Source organism: Xyrauchen texanus, chromosome 1, assembly GCF_025860055.1.
Source record: "Xyrauchen texanus isolate HMW12.3.18 chromosome 1, RBS_HiC_50CHRs, whole genome shotgun sequence".
In the NCBI taxonomy this organism is placed as follows: domain Eukaryota; kingdom Metazoa; phylum Chordata; class Actinopteri; order Cypriniformes; family Catostomidae; genus Xyrauchen; species Xyrauchen texanus.
This window is the reverse complement of record NC_068276.1, coordinates 66,014,272-66,024,348: the sequence shown is the minus strand read 5'-3', so window position 1 is coordinate 66,024,348 and position 10,077 is coordinate 66,014,272. Positions and strand designations below refer to the sequence as shown.

The 10,077-nt window shown below is 38.2% G+C and overlaps 1 protein-coding gene and 1 pseudogene across 1 annotated transcript in view; one reads left to right on the top strand and one right to left on the bottom strand.

Annotated features, from left to right (window-relative positions):
- The window catches only part of LOC127642915 (titin-like), a 482,588-nt gene that overhangs the window by 219,783 nt on the left and 252,728 nt on the right, over positions 1 to 10,077 (bottom strand). The gene's annotated exons all lie outside the window — the stretch shown is intronic.
- On the top strand, positions 279 to 1,308 carry LOC127643557 (histone H3-like; annotated as a pseudogene).

The window sequence follows — 10,077 nt, the reverse complement described above, 5'->3', positions numbered from 1 at the left end:
CTACTCGTTTAAATAAAAAATGAAACGTCACGAGTGTAAAATGAAGCATTTGTGTCATGCGCACAGAGATGAACTGAACTAAAGATCTTGAGCGGGAAACTGCCGTCGCTTGTTTGAAAAGATGATCCGTTTATTCATTGGTCAACTGTGATGCGTAGAGTCCATATCAGCCAATCACAAGCCTCTTCACCCTCCCCACACTGAGCGCGTGCTCGAACTAGCCTTTATAAAGCAGCGGTGTAACGATCATCTGCATTTCCTGTGAAGAACAGAGAAGAGATTGTTGAAGTCATGGCAAGAATTAAACAGACAGCTCGTAAATCCACCGGAGGAAAAGCCCCGAGGAAGCAGCTCGTTACTAAAGCCGCCCGTAAGAGTGCTCCAGACACCGGTGGAGTCCAGAAACATCATCGTTACTGTCCCGGTACCGTGGCTCTGAGAGATCCGCCGTTATCAGAAGTCCACTGAGCTGCTGATTCACAAACTGCCTTTCCAGCGTCCGGTGAGAGAAATCGCTCAGGATTTCAAGACGGATCTGCGCTTCCGGAGTTCCGCTGTCATGATCCTGCAGGAGTCCAGCGAGGATTATTTGGTCGGTCTGTTGGGAATGCCGGTTTCGCGGATAACGCGCTTAAATCTACAGTGACGTCACCCACATCAACCCCGGAGACTCTTTTAAGAGTCACTTCAATCCCACTGACGGATCATTTCATTGTCAACGAGTCTTCTGATCTGTTGTACATTTGACAAATATTGAACATTCATTTTCTAAATCGGAATAAAACAAAATGATAAGAGGAATTTAAGAGGAATAAAGGAACTGAATCATGTTGGTGATGGTAGTTGTCCATCACGAGGCGATGGGCGGGATTAACATTTAGAAGCCCCTGATTGGCTGTTCTGAAGTTCGAGAATGCTGAATGTGTCCAATGAAATCAATCGTGAATTTCCGTGATGATTGTTTATTGTTTGTCTCCAGTGTGAAAATATACTGGAGCATTTAGAGGTCCAGGAAGGAGAGTTTCGCGATCTACATGTATAAAGTCCTGAAGCAGGTTGATCCTGACACCGGGATCTCCTCCAAGGCGATGGGAATCATGAACTCTTTCGTCAACGACATCTTGGAGCGCATCGGCGGTGAGGCGTCTCGTCTCGCTCACTACAACAAGCTCCACCATCACATCGAGAGAGATCCAGACCGCCGTGCGTCTGCTGCTGCCCGCTGAACTGCACAAACACGCCGTGTCTGAGGCACAAAGCACCAAATACACCAGCTCCAAGTCCAATAACATCTGTGTCCTCCATTAACACAAACACTCTTTTAAGAGTCACACATGTTCTCGTTTGAAGAGTTTGGATCTTTACAGAAAGTGAAATGACGGTCATCTGTATTGCAGACTATTATTTATTAGTGATTAATGCAATCCGAGGTGTTGTGTTGAAGATTGTGTCATTTAGCAATGGTCAGTTATAATGTTCACATCTGCTGGTGTTCAGATATTCATGATTTAGTGGCTCCACCTTGTGTGCTTATGAAGAATAAATCACCCAACAGTGTCATTTAACTGCTTTATACCTTTTGTTCTGTCAATGTAGACATAAAAGGTTTGTTATTTATTCAATTGTGTATTTATGTTGTGAAATAAGAATGTGTTACTGGTTTATTTAATGTGTTAATGTCTTTCAGATCCGCACATGTTTGCCCAACAAAGTGATCTTCAGTAACTCACTGAACTTGGAAACTGGTGATTCTCTTCAAATAAATATCACACACAGTTCTGACCGACTGTCTGCAGCGCTTCAGATCCATCCATCCCAATTACTGCCCAAATCTAAACCCCCCTCAATCTCACAATGAGTAAATCAGATAAAAACACCGTTCTGTTCGAGCTTCATTGAATCCAGACCATTATTTGAAATATTCTTCCACATGTATGAACTCAAAAGTCCTCCACCGCTGATCAATAATCATAAAACAATAAACTCATATAAATCAACTATTTTACACTCATGATCACTTCATTAAGAACACCTGTATACCCACTTATTCATGCAATATCCAATCATGTGGCAGCAGTGTAATGTATAAATCATGCAGATACAGGTCAGGAGCTTCAGTTAATGTTCACATCAACCATCAGAATGGAGAAAAATGTCGCTTATTCAATTATAAAATATCTAGTAATGTAGAAATCGCTTCCTAGATAGCTAAATTATTACAGAAGCTCCTTGATGGCTAATGTCAAAACATGAGTTCATTGATGTTATTAAATGAGTCTGCTTTTTTATTTCATCACTTACTCCCCGATGCCTCCGTAAATATTTAGTTTATAGGGTCCTACCTAAGATTAATGGCGCAAATATTTAGTAGTGTGTAAATTGGGACTTAGTGACCATTTACGTCACAACTAGGCGACGCTGTAACTTGTGTATAGCTGGATTTTGTGTTGCTGTCGATTTGCAGTCTCTTATTAATGATGATTTGCTATTTGGGGAATGAACCCAGCGCTATGATTGGTCGAACTCTTCTTTTGCTGTTGCTTGATTTGAGTACTGCGCGTGCGCAGATGCGTCACCTGGTTTTAGTTTAGAGGGACAAATCGTACCAGCGTACTTTGAGGTCAAAATGTGGACAGGTTTGCAGGTGTGCAATTAACTTTTATTGTGTTGGATAAATTTATTTGTCAACAATTCTTCTGCTCTGTTGAACATTTGACACATTTTGAACATTGAGCTTTAAATATTTTCTCTATAGAAAAAAAAAAGGTTCATTTGAGTGAAATAAACTCCAAGATTTTAAACTGTGAACAAGAAATAAACACGTGACGTGACTTTGGCTCCTCCTTCAATTGTGTGTTTCTACTAGGTCCTGTAGGTGAACGTAAACATCTTCTCCGGTTGTTGGTCGCGTCACATTCGAGTGAAAATTAAACTCTCGTCATTATGTCTGGAAGAGGAAAAGCAGATTTTAAGCGTCATCGTAAAGTTTAGCTTGATAATATTCAGAGACCCGCTATTCGTCGTATTTTTGCAGATTTGATTTGAGTGTTCAAATGCTTTTTGAAGAGAGGAAAGGAAAGTGAATCTGATGGTCAGTTTGAAACATGAGGTGATGGGCGGGGCTTTCATTTCAAAGCTTTTGATTGGCTCTTTCCGCCCATCAATCTAAGAGCTGACCAATGAAATCATTTAGTGGGTTTGATCCATGAAGACACGCAATCAGAGGACGCGTCGACTCCTTTATAAATTAGCATAGAGGAATAAAAACTGCAGTCAGATGAATCTCATTAATGTTTTTGAAAAAAGACATTTAAAAGACCGTCACTTTCAGTAATGCTGCATTGAATTCAAAGGAAGGGTTTCTACAGCCCTTACTTCATTGTACCCAAGGAAGGCGGCGGCTTACGACTGATCTTGGACTTACGAGTTTTCAACCGGGCTTTGCACAAACTCCCGGTCAAAACGCTCACGTAAAAACACATCTTAACTTGCGTCCGGCATCTCGATTGGTTCCAGCGGTAGACCTGAAGGACGGGTACTTTCACGTCTCAATATTGCCTCGACATCAAACCTTTCTACGGTTCGACGGCCAGGCGTATCAGTACAAGGTCCTCCCCTTCGGCATGTCCCTGTCCCCTCGCGTCTTCACGAAGGTCTCAGAGGCAGCCCTTGCCCCGCTTCGGGAAGCCGGCATCTGCATTCTCAACTACCTCGAAGACTGTCTCATTCTGGCCCACTAATCACGACTTAAATATCAGGTTCCTAAGAGGCGCCCGGAGGTTAAATCCCTCCCGGCCGAGCCTGTTCCCCTCCTGGGATCTCTCAGTGGTCCTCTCGGGCCTGCAGAGACCCCCCTTCGAGCCGCTAGAATCAGTCGGACTCAGGAAGTGTCAATAACACATCCAGAAACATTACATTCAGTACACACTTCAGTATGTTCTTTGAAATCATATTATTTTCATAATCTCTTACACAGGATACATTAAGTTCAAGCATTCATCCACATGTTTTAATGCTGGCTCACATGTTTCACTCCTAAATCACACCTCATCTATTAGCCTATCCAGCATAAGGTCAAGAGGTCAAGCATCCTGCTGTAAATTAGTTTAGGTGAAATGTTATTAAAAGCTCTATATTAATGATAAACAGTACAGATAAAGTGAGGTTCCAGTAATAAATAAACAATTAACAATAAATGAATGAGCATAATCACTTTTCGAGTCAAATGAATCATTGGATCAGCTGGAGATGAATCGTCCCTCATGTGGACAAATTGTGAATTGTTGTGATTCAGCAGATAATCACATGATCTGACTGCCATTAAACAACATTAATAGATGAATTTGCACCTGAATACTTTCAGATATTGTCTATAAAATATGCAAAGTTCTTCTACATAGTCCTGAATCATTTAATAATACTATTCCCTCTGCTCAAAGTTACCGTTAGTCAGCCAACATCAGCGATCAAGCGCTTTATAGTGGAGTCAAATTAAAGTCAATGAAAATATAAAGAATTTAATAGATGAACTTTAAATAACACACTAACCAAACATATTCATCTGAATGCAAATGTAACAATTTGTTTGAATTAAACATTGATTTGCAAGTGTATAAACAGCTGCTCTTCTCTGTGCCAATGTGATGAGATGCACCTGTTCAATTGTGCAGAAAATCTGTTCCACAATCAGTGTTTTACTTTCACTTTCAAAACGCTCTTTAAGACCCACACATGATCTTTAAACGAGCTTGAGATTCTCTGTGAATGACTTTTGCATTTATAATGTGGAGAAGAAATGAGTGTCAGTGGATCCGGATCAGTTCACTGTTTCTGCACTCAATGATCATATACAGTATTTTATCATCTCAATGTTCAGTGAATCCACCTGCTTTACAAACTCAACTGTTATTGAACTGACACTCTCATTCTCAATGACACTAATTACATACAAAACTATTTCATTGACACTTTATACAAATCTGTTCTTCATCTGGGACTTTAAATATAAGCGGTCCAGAATCTTATTTTGATCTGAATCTCAAGACAAGTTATTCTGAACTTGGGAAAATCATATTTAATAACTATTGTATTATATAATGTGTTTCCTCAAGGTTTTTCTCTCTATTTAAACATATAGAGTTTATTTCTGGACACAATCGCTGTTGGTTATTTTAACTGAGGACTTTTAAGGCACAATTTTCAGTAAAGCTGCATTGAATCCAAATGTGTTGTGATATGTGCTGTACAAATAAACCTGAGATGACTTTCAAACAGGAGAAATCATGTTTCTTTCATTTCATCAAAACTCTTCCATCCATATTTGATTTTTATACAAACAAAAACAGAGAGATGAAAATGACACTTTATTATTCACATGTTTTACATAAAGAGTGAGGAGCGAAACAATCATGATGTCAAATATTGTTCAGATTTAAATGTCTTCAGTTGTTTTGAAGAAATAATCTTTTTCTCCAGTGCAAAATATATTTATGACATTAATAATCAAGAGTTTAAGATAGTATTTAAATCTGTAAGAAAGCATAAAGTCCAGAATATTTCAAACACAAAGACACACTTATTTAAAGTACTGAAACATCAGATCACACACAAATCCACACAATAAAACTAGATCAGAATAAAACTAAAGTGTTTCTGCTCTTATTCATTATTTGAACATGAAACAGGAAATATTCAAGTAAAAGATTCAAATAGAAATCATAGAAAAGCAGAAACACAAAATACAATGTTTTAAAATCATATGAATGAGAAATCAATTCTACAACAAATGAAACATGGTGAAATAATGAACAGGAATGTAAGAAAAGTCTTCTGAACGTTTTTAAAGAGATTCAGATTGAAGTTCCTTCCTCTGTTACTGCAAACTGACTTTGATCTTCAACAGATGAAACTATCAAATACAAAAACAATATTAGAAACATGTCATTGAACTCCACTTTCATATTGTTTCCTCTGCTGTTATTGTCTTTGTGAACATTTCATCTGTTGATTATATTGATCTCTTTTACCTCTCGCTCTGTAGCATTTGAACACCAGCACGACTGTCGCCATCAGATATGGACAAACTGCCAGAAGAGAACTGAGAGTGTGTAAGACACAAATCTGATCTGCTGACACTGAAAAACAGACACACAAGCACATGATGATTGAGTATATCTGAACAAGTGCACATGAATGAATAGAAAAGAGAGAATAAACTCTCACCTGTGACATTGACCCACAATGCATCACTGTAGTTTGTGTAGTAAACTGGTTCTCCTCTTCCAGCTCTACACCAGTACTGACCTCCATCAGACACTGAATCAATATGGACTCTGTAGGAGTTTGTTTCTGTCTTGTTTTTCTCAGAGTTCTGTGTGTGTTTGTACCAGTAAAAGTCCCATCCAGCGGTCTGAGTCATGTGACAGATCAGAGTCACCGTGTTTCCTGTCAGTGCAGCTCCTGCAGTATCTGATGTGAGTTCAGGATTGAGCTTTGAGTCTGTGGTGAAGAACATTTGGGTCATTAATAAACAGAGTTCATCTTCTGCTCGTCTTTACTACAGTAATTACTGACCTTCAGAGCTCCTGATAAACACTCAGTACAAACTGAATAAACTTTGCATACATTGATAAACTCCACAAATGTTTCTTCCTTTATTTTTTTGTTTTTTAAACTCACTAAAACATATCTCAAATCAGATAAAGTAAATCAGCACCTTCAACTGTTACTTGAACTGTGTTACTGAACTGTGTGTCGTAGTTTCCTCTTTGTGCTCTGCATCTGTACTGTCCTCCATCAGAGACTTTCACTGATCTGATTGTTTTAGTTCCTGCAGCATCACTGGATTCAGAGTTGACTGGATTGACTGAATCATCTTTAATCCAGCTGTATCTCCACTCAGTGTGTGTTTGTGTCTGTATGTCACATGTGAGAGTGACTGTCTCTCCTCTGAACACATGATGATCTGGATTTACACGCACTTCAGGTTTTGGTCTCTCTGTATAAAACACAAGTAAATATTCATCTATTTTACAATAATACAAGAATTAGACTGTAATCAGTTCATCTGAAGATTATGAAGATTTGAATCATTAAATAAATGTAATAAGTTCAACAACACACATATCCACATTATTCCTGAGCACAGATTGATTTGACCCAATTTGTGTTGGCAACCGTTCCTCACCAGTAACAGCACAAGATATAAGTATTGTAATGATTATTGAACAGTTTAACACTTCAAATATACATTTTCATGCGTTCAGTCATTTGTTGCATTTGTGATTTAGTTCAATTCTACAAAACCTGCTGAAAATATATTATTCATGTGCAGTTTATTTATTGCCATTTTGTCCAAAACTGACAATTTCTGCCACAGTTTCACTGTCAATTTCTTGCATTCATATTTTCAATGTCAATTTCCTGAACACCAAAAGCATTTTTAAACCCTATTTAGTACAATGTTTTAAAATAAAAGATATTATTAGTATTTTCAAACACATTGTCCTGCTGTTGCGTGCACATTATAATGTTGAACGAGGGTTTAAATCCGTTTGCTGCATTTGTGAATGTGACAGAAATCATAAACATAACTTTAGTCTAACTAGTCATTACAAATCATGTAAAACTACATTGAATCTTGTGTTTTTATGAAACGGGCTATAATTTATTATCCGTGTACTGTATTTCCACATACATTCATCTCCGTGAAGTCCGTGGGATGGTGCTTAATGTTTGAAGTGTTTCCCGTCGATAACTTTTGCAGCAAACTTTACAGACTGGGTCTCATCAACACTGATGGAGCTTCGTGGGTCTTTCACAAGTAATCCCAGACAGCGGAATAAAGGTTCAGACTCGTCCGACATGTCTGTATATGTTTCACTCGTGCTGGACTTCTGATGTGCTCGTGATGCGCCACGACACCTGCATGTCACCTTTAAAACTGAGTGACAGTCAAATGCAACACGAGGAAGAAGCAAATTTAAAGATTTATTTTATCTAGCAAGTTTATATAATGATGCGTAAATGTCACAGATTCTGTCTTAATGAGAAACAGATTCACTTTCTTCTCTGCATATCGCCCCCTGCTGTCTCGCAAAACATGACAAACATTGATCTGTTTCTCACCCACACCATCATATCACTTCTGAAGACATGGATTAAACCACTGGAGTCTTATGGATACTTTTATGCTGCCTTTATGTGCTTTTTGGAGCATCAAAATTATGCTAAAATATTATTTTAAAAATCTGAATTTGTGTTCTGCAGAAGAAAGGAAGTCACACACATCTGGGGTGGCATGAGGGTGAGTAAATGATGAGATAATTTTCACTTTTGGGTAAAAATCTCTTTAAAGTGATCGCTCAGCCAGAAGTTAATATTCTGTCATCATTTCTCTACCCTCATGTTGTTCCAAACCAGTGTGAGGCTTTGTTAGGGACTGACCGTCTCAGTCACCATTCACTTTCAATATATATATAAAACATTCACTGAAAGTAAATAGTGACTCAAACATTCTGTGTAATATCTCCTGTGTTGCATGGAAGAAAGAAAGTCCTACGGGTTTGGAACAACATGATGGTGAATGATGACAGAATTCCCATGAATAATAATTCTATAATACATGTTCAATGTGTTTTATGTTCTGGAATATCGGGACTAAATGTCTATTTGTCATTTATGAAAGTAATCGAGTTACTCACTACTTGAGTACTCTTTTAATTACTTTCTTACTCTTACTCAAGTAATTATTTATGTTAGTACTTTTACTTCTACTTGAGTAATTATGATTTTGAAGTAATTGTACTTTTACTTGAGTTCAGTTTTTGGCTATTCTTCCCACCTCTGGATAACAATTAATATATTTATCATTTAAATACATTTACATTTTATTTTGGGTGACAGAAGTCAGTAAGTAAATTGTTGTTCTTGATCCCATTAAATGTCAAACACAGACCATTGCATGGGCCGCCCTGGGGTCATCTGTACCCTTTGACCCCCCCGGGGGCATGTTTTATACATTATATTATATATTTTATAGAATTATATAGAATTATTTTCTTTATACACAAGGTCAGAATCTAAAGATATTTAAAACATTTACTTAACTGAGGAATGAAATTCACTGTGACAACATGCCCCAATGGTGAATCATATGAGGGGAAGTTGTCACAGTGGAAGATTGCTAATTTTAAACATATTATTAGGGCCTAAATAAAACATTGTGGTGTTTTTCTTCAAAATATTTCCCTCATTTAACATTTTACAGCTTGTATAATTCTTGAAACTTACATTTAAAGACAGGAGCATCAGCTCGAAGTCCACAACTCTCTTAAAGGGACAGTCCACCCAAAAATGACAATTCTCTCATCATTTACTCACACTTTTGAGAGTGGTCAGTTTCGCACTAAAACAGGCGGGGCTCAAACACCACAGCCAATATTAGAATTAGGGCTGGGACGGTTACACGATTACCGCAATACCAGCGGTCACGTGACTCCAACCGCGGGTCTGAGCTTGTCACCGTCGCCACCGCAAAAAACAAAAACAAAAAACATTGGCCTGCACATGTGTGCACGTGTGCTATGCTGATCGTGTGCTAATGACATGGATTCATTGATTCTAATGATATGGATTATGTATAATGATATTAGCCTACATGGATTCAAGGTTTTCTAAACAAAACTTATCAAAATATGGAGCAAATCCGACCTTTCATGGAGTTGGGGAGCGCAATGTTCCATGACACATAATAACATTGCATTTGTATTAGAGATGCGCGGATGGGCTATTATTATTTAATCCGAATCGCATCACAAAACTCATCTGTCCGCACCAACGCTTTTTGAAAATTTTCAAACCGCATCTCATGGGCGCTGACTGTTTTAAGGTCTGAGCGATGCAAGGTGCTGCTGCCGCGAGGCTAGAAAGCTCTTGGCTGTTCTAGAAAGGAGACTGATCCAATGCAGCAAAGATATTTTAAAGGCTAAAGTCCCTAGTAGGCTATAGCCTATTGGCTATGTTGTATCCCCAGAATATCAGCAGTGAAGTCCGCTTCCGATTGGCTACAGGGATAAA